Raw genomic sequence first — 16,434 nt, 5'->3', positions numbered from 1 at the left:
GCTCCTATTTTTTTTTTTACTTCGTCGAATAAAAAAATGTTTCGCTTTACCTCATTTTGCCGCTTTTTCAACATTTTGCGTGAAATCTTTTTGACTTCTCTAGGCTAGTTTCTCTCTTCTCTCATTCTGCTAAAAGTGATATTGAGCATCAGTTGCTCAGCAAAGCAATTCAAAATGAACAAAGTCAGTATAAAAAATTGAAGTCAGAAATAGAAACGGGATAAACCCATAAAGCCCAATTTTAGATGCCCGCTATTTGAACATCGTTCCTATAAGTCTTAGTTACCATCTCTAATGCTTATTGGTATTGATAGTAGCCCCTGTAGCCTCTCTCTAAGAAACAGAAGTATGTTCAACTACGAAATGCCATCAAAATAAATCGGACTTAAAAAATATTTTTGTACAAAAATCTTTTTTTTTTCAATATATTCTATTCGTTCAATCCCAATCATGCTTATTTGAATCAACGGCGGCTATTTTCCGGCAATCTGCCGGGTATGTTTTTTATTGATTATTTATTTATGTTGCAATATTCACTTATAGTTATCTTACAGAACAAAATTCGAATCTATTCTGTTTAGCCCCCACCCAGTGTTTTTTACGCCCCATAGTTACAAAATATATGTTGTTAAATGGTACGTTCCTATGTAAAAACTAGCACGTGCGCCGGGGGGGGGGCGTAAAAGCCAACTAAGCTAGGGGGGACAAAACAGAATAGATCCCAAAATTCAATAAAGGATACATTTAGATTTCAATTGTGCAAATTGTACTGTATGTTGTTTTGAAATCTAGACAAAACGTAATAAACTTTTGTGGTCTAAAACTTATAAAAACTAACATAACCGCGTAATCTCGTTCGAAAAACAACCGCAAATGTTGTTATGAACTTTCTCAGATACAATAAAAATAAGATTTTTCATAATGTTATTAAATTGAGGATAATCTGTCTGCAAAATTGATTGTTAATAAACATTATCACACCGTTGATATTGCCTTCAAAGAGTTTTCAAACTCCGAGGCAATGTTGTAATCGAAGTGAAAGTTGATGCATGATTATTACCACGCGGTTGTAACTGACCTTTTCAAGTTATTCAATAACTAGGCTTCGCCTCGGTGTTTCATAACTAATGACGATAACAACTGTGAGGTAACATTCGTTAATCATCTCTCCTTGTGACTAGTACAGTTGTTGTTTTACTTTAGTTGATTTGAGAACGTTTTTCGTTTCTACACTATTTTAATCGGTGACTTGTAAGAAAGCAGAAGCTAAAAGAGCCAATTGAAAGAGCCGAAAATTTATTGAAATTCTAAGTCGATAAATTGAGATAAATTTTGCAGCCATATAATTTTCCTTTTGAATGACATTTCCTTCTGAATGAGATTACCTCAGCGGCTTATGTAACTTGATATGATACTATCACAGCTGAACATGAGAACAATTAGCCTCAATTAAGTACATCTCTTGGTGATCAACTAACAAGTTAGCAATATTAAAGGCGACTTTTTGCTTTCGGCTATTTTTAAATTAAATTTGTTTACGGTTCTTTTTATACTCGGATTTTTTAATGTCGACTCCGTTGCACGTAATCATTTGTAATTTTTTGTAGCAACCATAGCAGTTAAGTTTGGTTTTAAAGCAAACATCAAATGGCTTTAACTACTACTTTGGCCATTCACCAGCGGCCCGTGTGACTTGTTAACCACTCAAATTGTTAGGGCCAGAAAATATTAGGTCAAAACTTGTAAGATATTCTGATTTTTGTAATGACTACGTGACTTGAAGTCATTGAGAACTTGTGGCGTTTATTGAGAACCGCGATGCGGTTCAAGATTCTTAGTCAAAAATTCAAAATGACTTCTGCAGAGTCACTTGATGGTGCTTAAAACACGAAACGCACATGCTTTAAAATGACGAAAATCGAGGGAAGTGAACCTTTTGGCTAAGTAGCAACTTCTGGAATTTTAATTTCTGGCAGTACAGACTTTCGGAATTTTGAAATGTGCAAGGGAGTGTTTCAAGTCACTCTACATAATGCAGCCTGTCGTCCAGTTTAAAAAATTATTACTACTAAGAAGCTACTGAAACAAATATAAACTAACAAAACAGCGTAATCTCATTCGAAAAATAATCACAAATGTTGTTATAGACTTTCTCAGATACAATAATAACAAGGTTTTTCAGAATGCTATTAATTTAAAGATAATCTGTGAGCAAAATTGATTGTTAATAAACATTAGATTAGCACACCACTGCTATTGCCTTCGATGACTTTTCAAACTCCGAGGCAAAGTTGTGATCGAAATGAAAGTTGGTGTATGAATATTACCACGCTTTTTTTACCGACCTTTTCAAGTTATTCAATAACTAGTCTTCGCCTCGATGTTTCAAAATTTATGACAATAACAATTGTGAGGTAAGATTCACTATTCAACTCTCCTTATGACTATTACAGTTGTTTTACAAACACCCTGCTGTATTTAATTTGAGAACATTTTTTGTTTGTACACTATTTTAATCGTTGACTTGCAAGAAAGCGGAAGCTAAAAGAGCCAATTGAAAGAGAGCCAAAAATTCATTGAAATTATAAGTAATAAACTCAGATGAAATTGATGAAATTTTTATTTTTTCTAGTAAACGAAGTTAAAAATGAATGAATAAATAATAATCTTGAAATTATCGCGGGCCCTGGCCATTCCTCAGTGGCTTATGGGACTTGATATGAAACTCGCACAGCTGAACATGAGACCAATTAGCCTCAATTAAGTACTTTTCTTGGTGATCAATTAAAAAGTTGCGGTTATTAAAGGCGACTTTTTGTTTTCGGCTGATTTTAAAAAAAAATTGTTTACAGTTCTCTTTGTACTCGGCTTTTTATAATGTCAGCTCTGTTGCACGTAACCATTTGTAATATTTTAAGGTAAATATAGCAGCTAAAATTAATTTTCAAACAAACTTTAAATGGCGTTAATTACTAATTTGGCCATTAATCAGCGGCTCCTGTGACTTGATATGAACTTTTGTTAACCAATCAAATTGTCAGGGTCAAAAAATATTAGGTCAGAACTTGCAATAACACTAGTTATTTCGTGAGATTCTAATTTTTATATTGATTACGTGACTTGAAGTCATTGAGAACTTGTGGTGTTTATTGAGAACCGTGAAGCGGTTCAAGATTTTGAGTCAAAAATTCAAAATGACTTCTGCAGAGTCACTTAATTGTGCTTAAAACACGAAACGCACACATTTTAAAATGACGAAAATCGACAGAAGTGAACTTTTGGCTGGTTAGCAACTTCTGGTATTTTAACTTCTGGCACTGCAGAGTTTCGGAATTTTAAAATGGGCACGGGAGTGTTTCAATTCACTCTGCATAATGCAGCCTGTTGTCCAATTGCAAAATTATTACTACTAAAATACTACTAAAACAATAAAAAACTAACAAAACATCGTATTCTCATTCAAAAAACAATCCCAAATGCTGTTGTAGACTTTCTCAGATACAATAATAACCAGATTTTTCAGAATGCTGTTAAATCAAGGATAATATGTCTGCAAAATTGATTGTTAAAAAACATAAGCACACCGCTGCTATTGCTTTGTATGAGTTTTCAAACTCCGAGGCAAAGTTGTAATTGAAGTGAAAGTTGACGTATAAATTTTATCACGCGGTTTTAACCGACCTTTTCAAGTTATTCAATAACTAGGCTTCGCCTCGGTGTTTCAAAACTTATGACAATAACAACTGTGAGGTAAAATTCATTAATCAACTTTCCTTGTGACTATTACGGTTGTTTTACATACACCCTGCTGTATTTGGTTTGAGAACATTTTTCGTTTGTACACTATTTTAATCGGAGACTTGCAAGAAAGCGAGAGCTAAAAGAGCTAATTGAGAGAGAGCCGAAATTTCATTGAAATTATAAGTAAAAAATTCAGATAAAATTGATGAAATTTTTATATTTTCTAGTAAACGAATTTAAAAACGAATGATTAAAAAATAATCTTGAAATTATCGCGGGCCTTTGCCATTCTTCAGTGGCTTATGGGACTTGATATGAAACTCGGCTGAACATGAGATCAATTAGCCTCAATTGAGTACTTTTCTGGGTGATCAACTAACAAGTTGGGGTTATTAAAGGCAACTTTTGTTTTCGGCTAATTTTATATAAAACTTGTTTACGGCTTTCTTCATACTCGGCTTTTATAATGTCAATTCTGTAGCACGTATCCATTTGTAATATTTTGTATTAACCATAGCAGCTAAAATTGGTTTTAAAACAAATTTTAAATGGCCTTAACTGCTAATTTGACCATTCATCAGTGGCTCGTGCAACTTTATATGAACCGTTGTTAACCAATCAAATTGTCATGTCCAAAAACTATTCGGTCAAAATTTGCAATAACACTAGTTATTTCGTGAGATTCTGATTTTTGTATTGATTACGTGACTTGAAGTCATTGAGAACTTGTGGCGTTTATTGAGAACCAAGAAGCGGTTCAAGATTTTGAGTCAGAATTTCAAAATGACTTCTGCAGAGTCACTTAATGATGCTTAAAACACGAAACGCGCACGTTTTAAAATGACGAAAATCAAAGGAAATGAATTTTTGGCTAAGTAGCAACTTCTGGTATTTTAACTTCTGGCACTGCAGACTTTCGGCATTTTGAAATTTGCACGGGAGTGATTCAGGTCACTCTACATAGTGCAGCCAGTCGTCCAATTGAAAAAAAATTACTACTAAAATGTTACTAAAACAATTAAAATTTAACAAAACAGCGTAGTCTCATTCGAAAAACAATCCCAAATGCTGTTGTAGACTTTCTCAGATACAATAATAACCAGATTTTTCAGAATGCTGTTAAATCAAGGATAATATGTCTGCAAAATTCATTGTTAAAAAACATAAGCACACCGCTGCTATTGCTTTCTATGAGTTTTCAAACTCCGAGGCAAAGTTGTAATTGAAGTGAAAGTTGACGTATAATCTTTATCACGCGGTTTTAACCGACCTTTTCAAGTTATCCAATAACTAGGCTTCGCCTCGGTGTTTCAAAACTTATGACAATAACAACTGTGAGGTAAAATTCATTAATCAACTTTCCTTGTGACTATTACGGTTGTTTTACATATACCCTGCTGTATTTGGTTTGAGAACATTTTTCGTTTGTACACTATTTTAATCGGAGACTTGCAAGAAAGCGAGAGCTAAAAGAGCTAATTGAGAGAGAGCCGAATTTTCATTGAAATTATAAGTAAAAAATTCAGATAAAATTGATGAAATTTTTATATTTTCTAGTAAACGAAGTTAAAAACGAATAAAAAATAATCTTGAAATTATCGCGGGCCTTTGCCATTCTTCAGTGGCTTATGGGACTTGATATGAAACTCAGCTGAACTTGAGATCAATTAGCCTCAATTGAGTAATTTTCTTGGTGATCAACTAAAAAGTTGGGGTTATTAAAGGCGACTTTTTGTTTTCGGCTGATTTTAAATAAAATTTGTTTACGGTTTTCTTTATACTCGGTTTTTTACTATGTCGTCTCTGTTGCACGTAACCATTTGTAATATTTTGCAGTAACCATCGCAGCTAAAATTGGTTTTAAAACAAACATTAAATGGCTTTAACTACTAATTTGGCCATTAATCAGCGGCTCCTGTGACTTGATATGAACCTTTGTTAACCAATCAAATTGTCAGGGCCAAAAAACATTAGGTCAAAATGTTGGGGGAATTGCCGACTATTGTTGGGGGTATTGCTCTCAAACGCTGTAAAGTAGTTGGTTTTTTTTAATAGCCGTACCTTAGGGAGACTAGCGTTAGCTTAATAGCAAACAGAAATCAACATTCACAGATTAAACTCAATAACCAAAAAAAAAAGAAATTCAAAAATCAAATCATGAATAAACTTGCTTCAGCTAGCAAAAAATTGAATGACATATCCGAAATGACAAAGAAAAGAAAAAAAAAATGGTGTAATGAGCAAACAACAATCATAACTAGAGCTTCAAGCAGACACTCAACGAAGCCCATATTTCTGTATGTGCTCAAATTAAACAAACAAGTTTGAGAGCAAAAAAATTTTACAACAGGACCACGTGTTTCAAGAAAATAAACCATATGAAATCATTAAATATCACCATCAAGAAAAACATAAGCACCTTAATAAAAACGAAATTTCTTTTATCAATGAGCCCAATAAGGATCGAAGAATCACAAAAGGAGGCACGAGTCACATATTCACTTTAACGTCTCCGAAACAAACGGTACCTCACTCATAAAAAAGATTTAATAAAAAATAAGAAAAAGGAGCAAAGAAATTTTCCCAATAAAAGTTCGATACTAATTCTTTTTTTACTGAATGCTAACACTACAAGAAAAACAACAAAAAGTGAACTACTCAAAAAACCGTCGCAAAACTAAAAATGCGTGTGAGAACCTTAATGTAAAAGTCAGCTTTAAAAAAAATCGAAAAAATTATTCTCCGTAAAATCTATGAGACCCAAATTTTTTGAAAATAAATAGATTAAAAGACATGACAATTATTATTTTTGAACTTTAACGATTAAACGGATTAACTTAGGCCCAATTAAAAATAAAGTATAGCTGTTAGCGATGATAAAGAAATACGCGAGAACAGAAAAACTGGGCAAAAGTTGCAACTTCAGCAATATATTATGACAACAAAGGGTGTTAAAATCATAAAAGGCTTTAGCATCGCAATCAAGGAGTTCAGGCAATTACCATTAGGCGCGTAAGGGACTCATACATATCATATTATTAACTCTCAATAGAAAAAACTGAAAACAGAAACCAATTGGCGCACGTGAAAATATCCTTTTCAGAGGAACCAAAAAGTTTTTTAGAGAGCAGTATCTCACTCCATCTCTAAAGTTAGTTTGTGAACATCATCCATCAAATCTAATCGTTATTTCACTACCTTCACTAAAGCAGCGTGATCTTGATACTACCACCACTCTTTTTCGAGTCGATAATAGACCACAGCACTAAAATAATTGCTACAAACCAGAATTATTGAAATCATATTATAGGAACATATTAGACAAGGAAGGCCCTATAAGCAGCATTTTTTTCACTTAATTCAAATTCAAATGAACATAAAAATTTTCATGTAAAAATAATGTTTCTGGAAAGTCGGTTAGTTTTTGATGTTAAAATTTTGAATAAAGCATTTTTTTTTGTTTCAAATGTTTGCTGTGGGTGCTTTAGATTGTTTTACTTTGATCCGAAATTAGATATTCAGGTCGAAGAGAAACGCACAAGCAGTTGTCGTGCGTACAAAATTTCATAATCTGGAAGCATCGAAAAACACACAAAAGTGTGAACAATGAACGCAGAAAAATTGAGGCTCAAGCATCCTTGCTCTGATCCAAGACCTCAACCTGGGCTCACAATTATGGGAGAAACTGACTAGTTTTTGAAATTGTAAGGGCTACTGTAGTCTCATTGACACCCCAATGCGGCTTATTGGGGGCGTTATTATGCTGCCCTCCTTTCCCGTCACTATTTCCATTGTGTTTGCTTTTGTTTGGATCATAAACGTCGTTGCCGTTGTGGACTTTTTCAGATCCATTATTTTGGTCTTTGTTATAGCCCTTTCCGGTTCCCTTGTCCCATAAATGTAGAATTTGCCGACTCATGTCAACTAGTATTAACAATCAACTATTATTATAACTAAATACTTTAGAATAAACACTTCAGATGAGAGTCGAAAGGTTTGTAAACTATGAAGTATCTATGCATTTGAGACATTACAACGTGCGAGCAAATTATTTAAGATAATAGATTATTAAGTCAGAAATCAAATTACTTTCCTTTGCAAAAAACATCCTTTTTAAAAAATAATAATAAATTGTTTAGATTTCAAGCCAATGGTGGCCGTAATTCTTTTGCTTTTATTAACTCAAATCTGGATGCAAAAATTTTCCGGAATTATATAAAAAATTATTCTGCAATGGCCATAAACAGCGGTCTGCTGAGGCCCCGCAACTAATAGTTATCTAAAAACTGACGTATCTTTGTTTCTTTGGTGCACTGAAACAAATAATAAATTGCAAATAATATGCGGTTTTGATTGTAACAGTAACAGTTTATTGTTTTTGAAAGATTACAACCATTTTATAACTTTCGAATCACTTTTATGTCGGCTTGCCTCTGCCTGGTCCTACTTTGCGTTCACCTATAATCTGACCTATTTTCTACATTGATGAAATTATAAAAGGGATGTTTGACGTGACACTTTTTGAACATATTTTGTCAAAAATACTAGATTACTTTGGTTTTCTTAGTCTTCATTAAAGATTAATAGCGATTAACTACTCATAAAACTGTTTTTCTATATGTGACGATTTATCAGGATCTTAGCAAGTTGTGCCCAGAAGTGTTCTTTACACGGCGTGATATGACCTTGTGACAATTTGTATCAAATTGGGAAGCTGTATTAAATTTCGATTCACTGGGTTATAACTGGTAACTGCTCACTGCCATTCTTTTATTAATGGAACATTTTTTATGATTTTTCAGCGATAAAAATAAAACTGAGTTTTGTTAATTGAGGTGAATGAAGTGACGTGACCTTTTTCAGCGATATTGACATAAATTGTTGACAATAGCTATTTTTTCAGCATATTTTCAATTCTTTAACCTCAGAAGCAACTAAAGACTGCGAAAAGATGCAGTTGGTTTATTTTTAATCCAGTAAATATTTTTCTGCCGATAACTGTTTGGCCCGGTGGATCTTTTTCGCTTGCCCCCCCCCCACTTAGTGGGTGTAAATTAATTGCAAACCTACTACATGGTGTCAGGACAATTTGCCCAATTCCATTTTACCCAATGCCATTTTACCCAATGCCAACTTACCCAATTTTTACCCAATATTTAGCCGACTATAAAATAAATGGCCCGTGGGACTTGATGTGAAACTATCACAACCGAACATGGGATTAGCCGACTATAAAGTAAAATGGCCTGTGGGACTTGATATGAAACTATTACAACCGAAGATGGGATTATATTTTCCACAAATATTTTAAATCAACCTTGTAATAGCGACTGCTAATTTGTTGAACGAAAAGATCAAAGAGCATTGGGTAAGTTGGTATTGGATAAAATGGCATTGGCTAAAATGGCATTGGGTAAACTGACAGGTTGGGTAAAATGGCGTAGGGTAAAATGGCATTGGGTAAAATGAAATTGGGTAAATTGTCATGTAACCCTTCTACATAATGATTCATTATATTATACGCGTTTTGTAACGGGGCGGTACATACTGTGCTGGGAACAAATCCGGTCCGGCAACGTGATCCAATAGTAGATTAATGTTGAGGATATTTAGTTGATAAAGATAGTTTTGTTGAAATGCTATTTATTACAGTTAAATGTCGGGTAAATGTTTGTTGGAAAAAGCTTTTAGTGCCCTCGATTGTTAGTTGATTGAAAAGCTTTTGTCAGTCAGTGTACTGCAGTTTTAACTTGCAAAATATGATCAGAATGTTCTTCATATCAGACATTAATCAAGTGCCATTAATAAAATAAAAAGTAAAGAAAAAAAATTATCTCTTGTCGCATCCAACCCCCCCCCCCCCCGCCCGTTACATAGCAAGCATAATCAAAATGATGCACGATTTAAAAACGGGTCACCTGCTTTTAGAGGTTTGATAATAATATACAGGTGACTGAGGTGAGGTGCTGGTGAGGTCAGGTGAGGTGAGGTGAGGTGCTAAGCTGTGGGGAGAAAAGGTGCCGGAATAAAGGGAGAAGATCTCAAAAATGGTTTGAAATTCTTTTCATACCAAAGATGCCTGATTTATTCTCTGTGACTCTTATGAAGTTCCTGAGTATATGTGATTGCATTAATCGAGAATCGAGAAGGGTTCCAGATTTAAGCCAGAATTTCGAAATAATGTTACACGCGTCAGGTAACCTTGCTTGGAACAAAAACTTGGCAAGTTTTAAAATGCTGACAGTTTTAGAGTCTGGAATTGTAGCGGAAAAGATCCATAAATCTGCATGGCAGAGATCCGGAATTTTAAAACTGCATTTGCATGCAGCAATGGCCAAATCAGTTTTTATTGTAAAAATGACATAATGAAATTATTGTAAATCAGGCTGTCTGCCACCAGATTATCAAACGCCTCCTCGCTAGCTGAACAGAACACTTCCAAACGCAGCAGATCCAGCAGATATCTACATTTTCTTATGTGCAAAGATCTGCTTCTGCTTAGCTCAAAAGGTAAACAAGAAAAGTCTGGATAAGAACGCACAAAGGTCTGATGAACGCACGAATATTCCGGTAAATAAGCGCAATAAAACCTATTAAAGTGAAAATTCCTTGTTGGTATACGTCTAAAAGCAGTAGTTCTAGATAGTGCACTTTGTGTCAGTCAATTTTGGCAAAAATATTTGAAACCAAACTTATGATTCGAGGTGATGTTGGGAGAAATCTTCTGCTGTGTTTGGAAGTAGTCTGTTCAGCTAGCAAACAGATGGTTCCTAATGGCAGACAGTTTTCCTTCGACATTGATCAGATGTATCTACGCGACTTGCTCCCCCCCCCGCCACAGAACAACTTGGAACTGAACGAGAGGCAAGTTTCTATAGTCCTTCTTCGTGGTGTATAGTTAGTCCCATAAAGTGGCAACGCTATCGAACATTCTAAAGGTCAAAGTTCAAACATATAACATGCAGATATTAGCACTTTGTTGTCCATTTCTATGTCGGGGGTTTTCGAACGTTCGCTTGCGTTGCAACTTTATGGGACTGACTATAGAGTATAGATGCAATCGCTCTAAATATGTACGTCAAAGATTTAATGTAAAACAGCTCACAAAAATGAACTAAATTCATCCGGACGAATAAAGGATCTTGGCTCGTCAACATTTCAATGCCTATTACTTGACAACGTATATACGCCTGTCCCAGCTTGATAGCAAAACAGGCCACGCGAGAACAACTCAGAACAACAAATTGAACAAAATCTCAATTTAGATAACAAATAGTCACTTTGTTTAAACGCAGAGACATACATACACATTGAGACCAGACATTTAAGAGCACTGTACACTTTTAATTTAATCTGGACTATCTGATCAAAGTTATCCATGGAGACTGGGGAAACGTGCAGATGGTGTCAGAGATTCCACGATTTTTAGGAGTTCCAAAAATCTTACATAATGATGCGTATAAATAGTAACTAGATGGACAAAGGTCCTTATAGGAACTCTGAGGACCTTGTTATTGTAATTTGTTGAGAATCTTTGACGATGTGTCTATTTGGATAAGAGCGAAAAGACCGCATCATACTTACCTGGCGTCGGTTTATTTACCTGGCGTCGGCTTATTTACTTTTGGTTTCCCCTCTTACTGTATTTTGAAGGGAAGTGCGTACGTACTGTTGTTACTCACAATACTGTGAACATATTAGCTTATTGTTTGAATTCAATACATATAGCGCGTTATTCCACTAGTTCACAACGGGGGTATTAGCTCAATAGAGAGTTATTCCACTAATTCACAACAGGGGAATTAGCTCAATAGAGAAGGCGGCGCTGCTTGCAAACAGGAGACCAGCGGTTCGAATCCGAGTGGGAGAGATGAAAGAAGACATTGGCATTGAGCGAAACGAAAAGTTTACCGACCGGAGTCGAACCAGGGTGCTTGTTAAGTGCCATTGAGGAACGGAGGTGCTTACCACTGGACTAACCTCGCCTCGATAACAGAAGGAAAAACAACGATATCAATAACCAGCAACAATGAACTACTCAAAAGCAACACAGAAAACGTGTAATAATACAGGAATTACACAAGATGTACAAATATTTAAAATAATTCCACCCTTTCGGAAAGAAGATGTGTCTTCTCACGAAAGCTTAAGCAATGCATACAAAGTTTGTGTGCAAGAAATTTTAGCTCAATTTCCGGACGCAATGGCTGAAAAAATTACAATATCAAGAACTTTTACCGAAACCATGAAAAAAGTATTACATTCACTAACCATTATTGCTCCGCCTGAATCAACTCAATTTGTCACTTCAATCAAGGCTGATGGAATTCCAATAATGGGGAAATTAATCTTTCCCTTGGGTTATGTACCGAATAAAAATCGGCTGCTCAATTTCTATCCACGAAAAGTTAGGATCAAAATTAATAATTTACCTGCTATTTGCTCTGACGCTGAAGCAAAAACATTGATGAGGATGCCTGAAAATCTGAGTCATAAGCCACAGATCGACCGAGAGTACATGGAACTCACCAACGGCAAAAAAATATGTAACGGTTCTGCTTCCCTCGAAGTCATTCTAAATAACGAAGAAGAAGAACAGTGTCTGCGAACCTGGTCTTATAAACGTCGGACTTCCGAAAAATTAACTTGGAACGGAGTCGAAATATCGTCTCATGCACCAGCTCTTCACCACTGCAATTTTTGCGAAAACCTTGGAGTACAATTCAAAGGGCATCATGACGATTGGTGTTTCAAAAAACAGAACTCTATTAATGCAACAGAGAAAAGTGAAACTGATGCAATAAGCATTGATAAAAGCAGCCATTCCTCGCCTGCGACTGGAGTAGAGGAAGAGAAAGATGTTCAAACAGAGTCAGAAGGTGAAATAGAAGATAATTGTGTCTCAACCTTAGCGGAAGGGTCTACAATTTGTTCGGAAACAAATCCCTTTGAAACTGAAAGTTCAATGGCAAAGGCTGTTGACGAGGCAATGAGTGACTCGTCAGACACCCATCCCAACCTACTCATTGACGAGAGTACCGAGAAAAATGAGAGTCTCTGTATGACACCCAGGAAAAGACCAAAACTTCACTCTGAGTGCGATAACAAAGAAAATGTTAATAAAATCAAATCGCAAAAAGTGCAACAAAAATCTTCTGTAAAACAAAACAATGGAAGAGACATGTCACCGTATAATTATTCAGTCCTACAACGACACTCGAAGAATGCAGTGCGCAAAGCTACAAAAGCGTGTTCGAATATCAACTGGCCTCCCCCTGACCGGGACAATCCTGTTCAATCTTGACTTCTGGACAACATATGCCAAAATTTCCCGACATCTTTTCATTTAACACACGTGGACTGGGTAACCACTCCAAATTACTCAATGTTGTAAACCTATGCAAAAAGAAAGCCTCCCAAAAAAAATTTATCATTTGCATTCAAGAATTCAAGATTAAAATCCTCCGAAATACTCAGAAAGATATTCTTGCTTATAATCTACTTGAATACTACCTATCGCCTGCTACGAATAAATCTGGTGGTTTAATAATAATCTGGACGAAAACATTTCAACTCAAAGCACTGAAAGAAAACAATGCCTGTCAAATTATGTACAGTGATCAATATGATTTCTTTTTATGCAATACTTACCTAAAAAAACCCTGTCATCAATGGAAAAGTGCTCTTCTACAAAAAACTATTACAGACATCTCGCCACAATCGCCTCTTTTTATTGCCGGTGACCTCAATTGTTTTGACTTCAATGCAAACAACACTTCAGGACAACTACGTTCTTTTGACCCTCGATTTTCAAACTTCAAAAATATTGAACCATTACTGAGACTATATGACTTGACTGACTCAGCTGAAAAGTTTGGAAGAATGGATTTCACCCACTACGACAAGACCTCTCGTACATTTTCTAGAATAGATTACATCTATACGAACCATTATGAGGAGGGATTTTATTTTGAAACTCACAGTAATAATATTTCCGATCATTTTCTAATTCATCTTTTCGTAAAAAGTGATGAATTCTGCGAAAGAGGAAGAAGCTTTTGGAAACTCAACAACAGCGTTCTTTTGCCCAATAAAAAGTACCTTGCAAATTTAATTGATCGTTATGCACTGCGATCAGAAAGTATGCTCAACCACTATAATGACTTCAAGTCTGAACTTCGAGACACCCTGAGAACGATGTGTATCCATAAAAACAGAATTGATCGCGAAGCTGAGGAATGGCTCAATGAGCAGAAAACTCAACTACTCGAGAAATTTAACTCGAATCACCAAGCTACTTTTAAAGATATCATTGAATACGACCAACTATGCAGATTGTTGTGTGAAAGGCAAACTAAGAAAAATGAATTATTACTCAAAGAATTCAAATTCAAAGCTTTTGCATCAGAATGCCACAATGGCGATCCTAAATCCTTGAAGAGAAGTCAAAAATCCATCGGACCTAACAAAATAGAACACATTACAGACTGTGAAGGCAGAACGCATCGTAGTAATGACAAAATGTTAGAAACGTTCAGTAAACATTTTGAAAAAATTTATAGCAACGAGGAAATCAATCAATACAAACAAAAAGCTATCTTAAACAAATTCTTCAATGATAATCAAAATTTCAACTGCGAGGGGCTTGGTGATGAAATATCATCTGACGAAGTTAAACGTGCCATTAGAAAACTTAACACACACAGCGCGCCCGGTCCCGGTGGGTTAACTCCCAGCTTTTACAAAATCTTTGAGGAAAGTTTGTCTGAACTTCTGTCCAACTTGTTCAATCAGGCAATTAAATCTGAAAATCTACCTTCATCTATGCAATTGGCTGTTATAAAACTTGCCCGACGATCCAAACGACTACAGACCGATTAGTTTGTTAAACACAGACTTAAAGATAGTCACTCATATCTTGGCTGAGCGGGCAAAAATTTTCGCTGCATCCGTAATCTCTAAACAACAACACGCTTATTTGCCTGGTAAACAAATAAACATCGCCCTGAAGAAAATTTCAAAAGCGATAGAACGTTTTGCAAATAAACAGCACTCACTCGTCAATGTGGATTTCTCCAAGGCTTTCGATTCAATTGATAGAAACTTTATTATTCAACTCCTCCAAAAATTTCAAGTTCATGACTTCTTTGTTAAATCTGTTAGAATGCTATACAAGAGAACGGAGGCTGTCATAGAAATAAATGGCCATCTTTCTCTACCAATCATACTGCAAAGAGGAGTGAAGCAAGGATGCCCTCTCTCAGCTATTCTATTTATATTATCTATCGAGCCGCTTCTTCAAATTATTCAAAACACCGTCGTGTTAGAATCTAAATGCAGTTCAAGAGTTGAAGCTTACGCAGACGACGTGACCTGCATAATTAAAAACGAGAGTGTTGGGCCCCTGTTTAGAATTCTATATAACTACAAAGAGGCGACACAGTTAACTGTTAACGAATTTAAAACAGAAGTACTCAGCAAGGACGAGAATGTGTGGTCCAAAACAGTTAGCTGCTCAAAAATTCTCGGTACCCACTTTAGTCTTCAAAGAACAACAAAAAGTCTCTTGTCATTAACAAAATCAACTCTTTCAAACCACAAATCAAAAATAAACAGCTGCATATCTCTAAATGGAAAATCGCTCGCCATCAATACGTTTGTTCTACCAAAATTAATGCACGTTGCTCGACATCAGAAAACAGGATTGAGCATTCTAACTAAGTGTCAGTCGGAACTCCTTCACGTCATCTTCCCATCATCCAAATACGACGTAAAGCAGGAGATACTATACCAGCAAAAACGTAATGGAGGAATCTCGTTAACTTATCTGCCTGCTAGAGTGGCAGCAGCAAAATTGGTCGACACTCTGTGGGTTAACGGAGAAAACCAGACCGTCCACGACAGCGAGCTCATGAAACTAGTTAAACATTGCCGTGGACGATTAGAGCACAGAGATAACTTCATCTGTCTCTCTCACATTAACGATGATGCGAATGTTTTAATTATCAACAACTCAATTTCCTTAAAGCGTATTTATTGGTTTCTAATAGCAGCAAAGTTTCCTGTTTCTATTGTTCATGAAAGATTGAGAAAGTCCTCGCTAGAATATGGTTGCTCTTCTACAGAACTGATACGCTTCAGCGAAAGACTATGGCTCAATAAGAACCTCTTCGCATTTGAGAAAAATGCTCTTTACAGACTTGCTTTTAAAAGTATTCGAGACAAACAATCCAAATGGAATGACGGTTTAGAAGAAAGCCCTGTTTGTGCGTTTTGTGACAAGGAATTTGAAACAACGAAACATATTCTTTTGGAATGTAACTTCTTTTCCACAATACGAAATAAAATTGGCCTTATGAACTGGAAAAACATTTTTGTTGACAAAGACCTTCTAAAACTCAGATTTGTATCTAGTGTACTGCTTGGATCTTTGAAAAACTCGCCACTTGAAACTGATACCTATCTCCATCTTTTCTTACAAATGTAAATTATTTTTTGATGTCTGTTTAATCTAATCTTTGAATTTAAATATTTAAAACCTGGCGTCGGTTGTCCCCCGATCAAGTAGAGGGGTGGCCTAAGGCGAGGCCTCTACATTGCACTGCGTGGAGGTTGACCCCTGCGATTTCTTCAAAGCGAGAAACTCGGACGCACAATTTCTTAGTGTTGGGACTGCGTTCGCGCTTCCCCTAA

The 16,434-nt window shown here is 35.7% G+C and overlaps 1 non-coding gene across 1 annotated transcript; it reads left to right on the top strand.

The window, feature by feature from the left end:
• Positions 1–16,269: 16,269 nt before the first annotated feature.
• LOC142340510 (U1 spliceosomal RNA) lies at positions 16,270–16,434 on the top strand. The gene has a single exon (XR_012759071.1). It is a non-coding gene; the product is annotated as a U1 spliceosomal RNA (small nuclear RNA).

The sequence above is a fragment of the Convolutriloba macropyga genome, chromosome 5, assembly GCF_964194025.1.
Source record: "Convolutriloba macropyga chromosome 5, txConMacr16.3, whole genome shotgun sequence".
In the NCBI taxonomy this organism is placed as follows: domain Eukaryota; kingdom Metazoa; phylum Xenacoelomorpha; order Acoela; family Convolutidae; genus Convolutriloba; species Convolutriloba macropyga.
The sequence above is the reverse complement of the archived record's forward strand: the minus strand, read 5'-3'. Positions and strand labels throughout refer to the sequence as shown.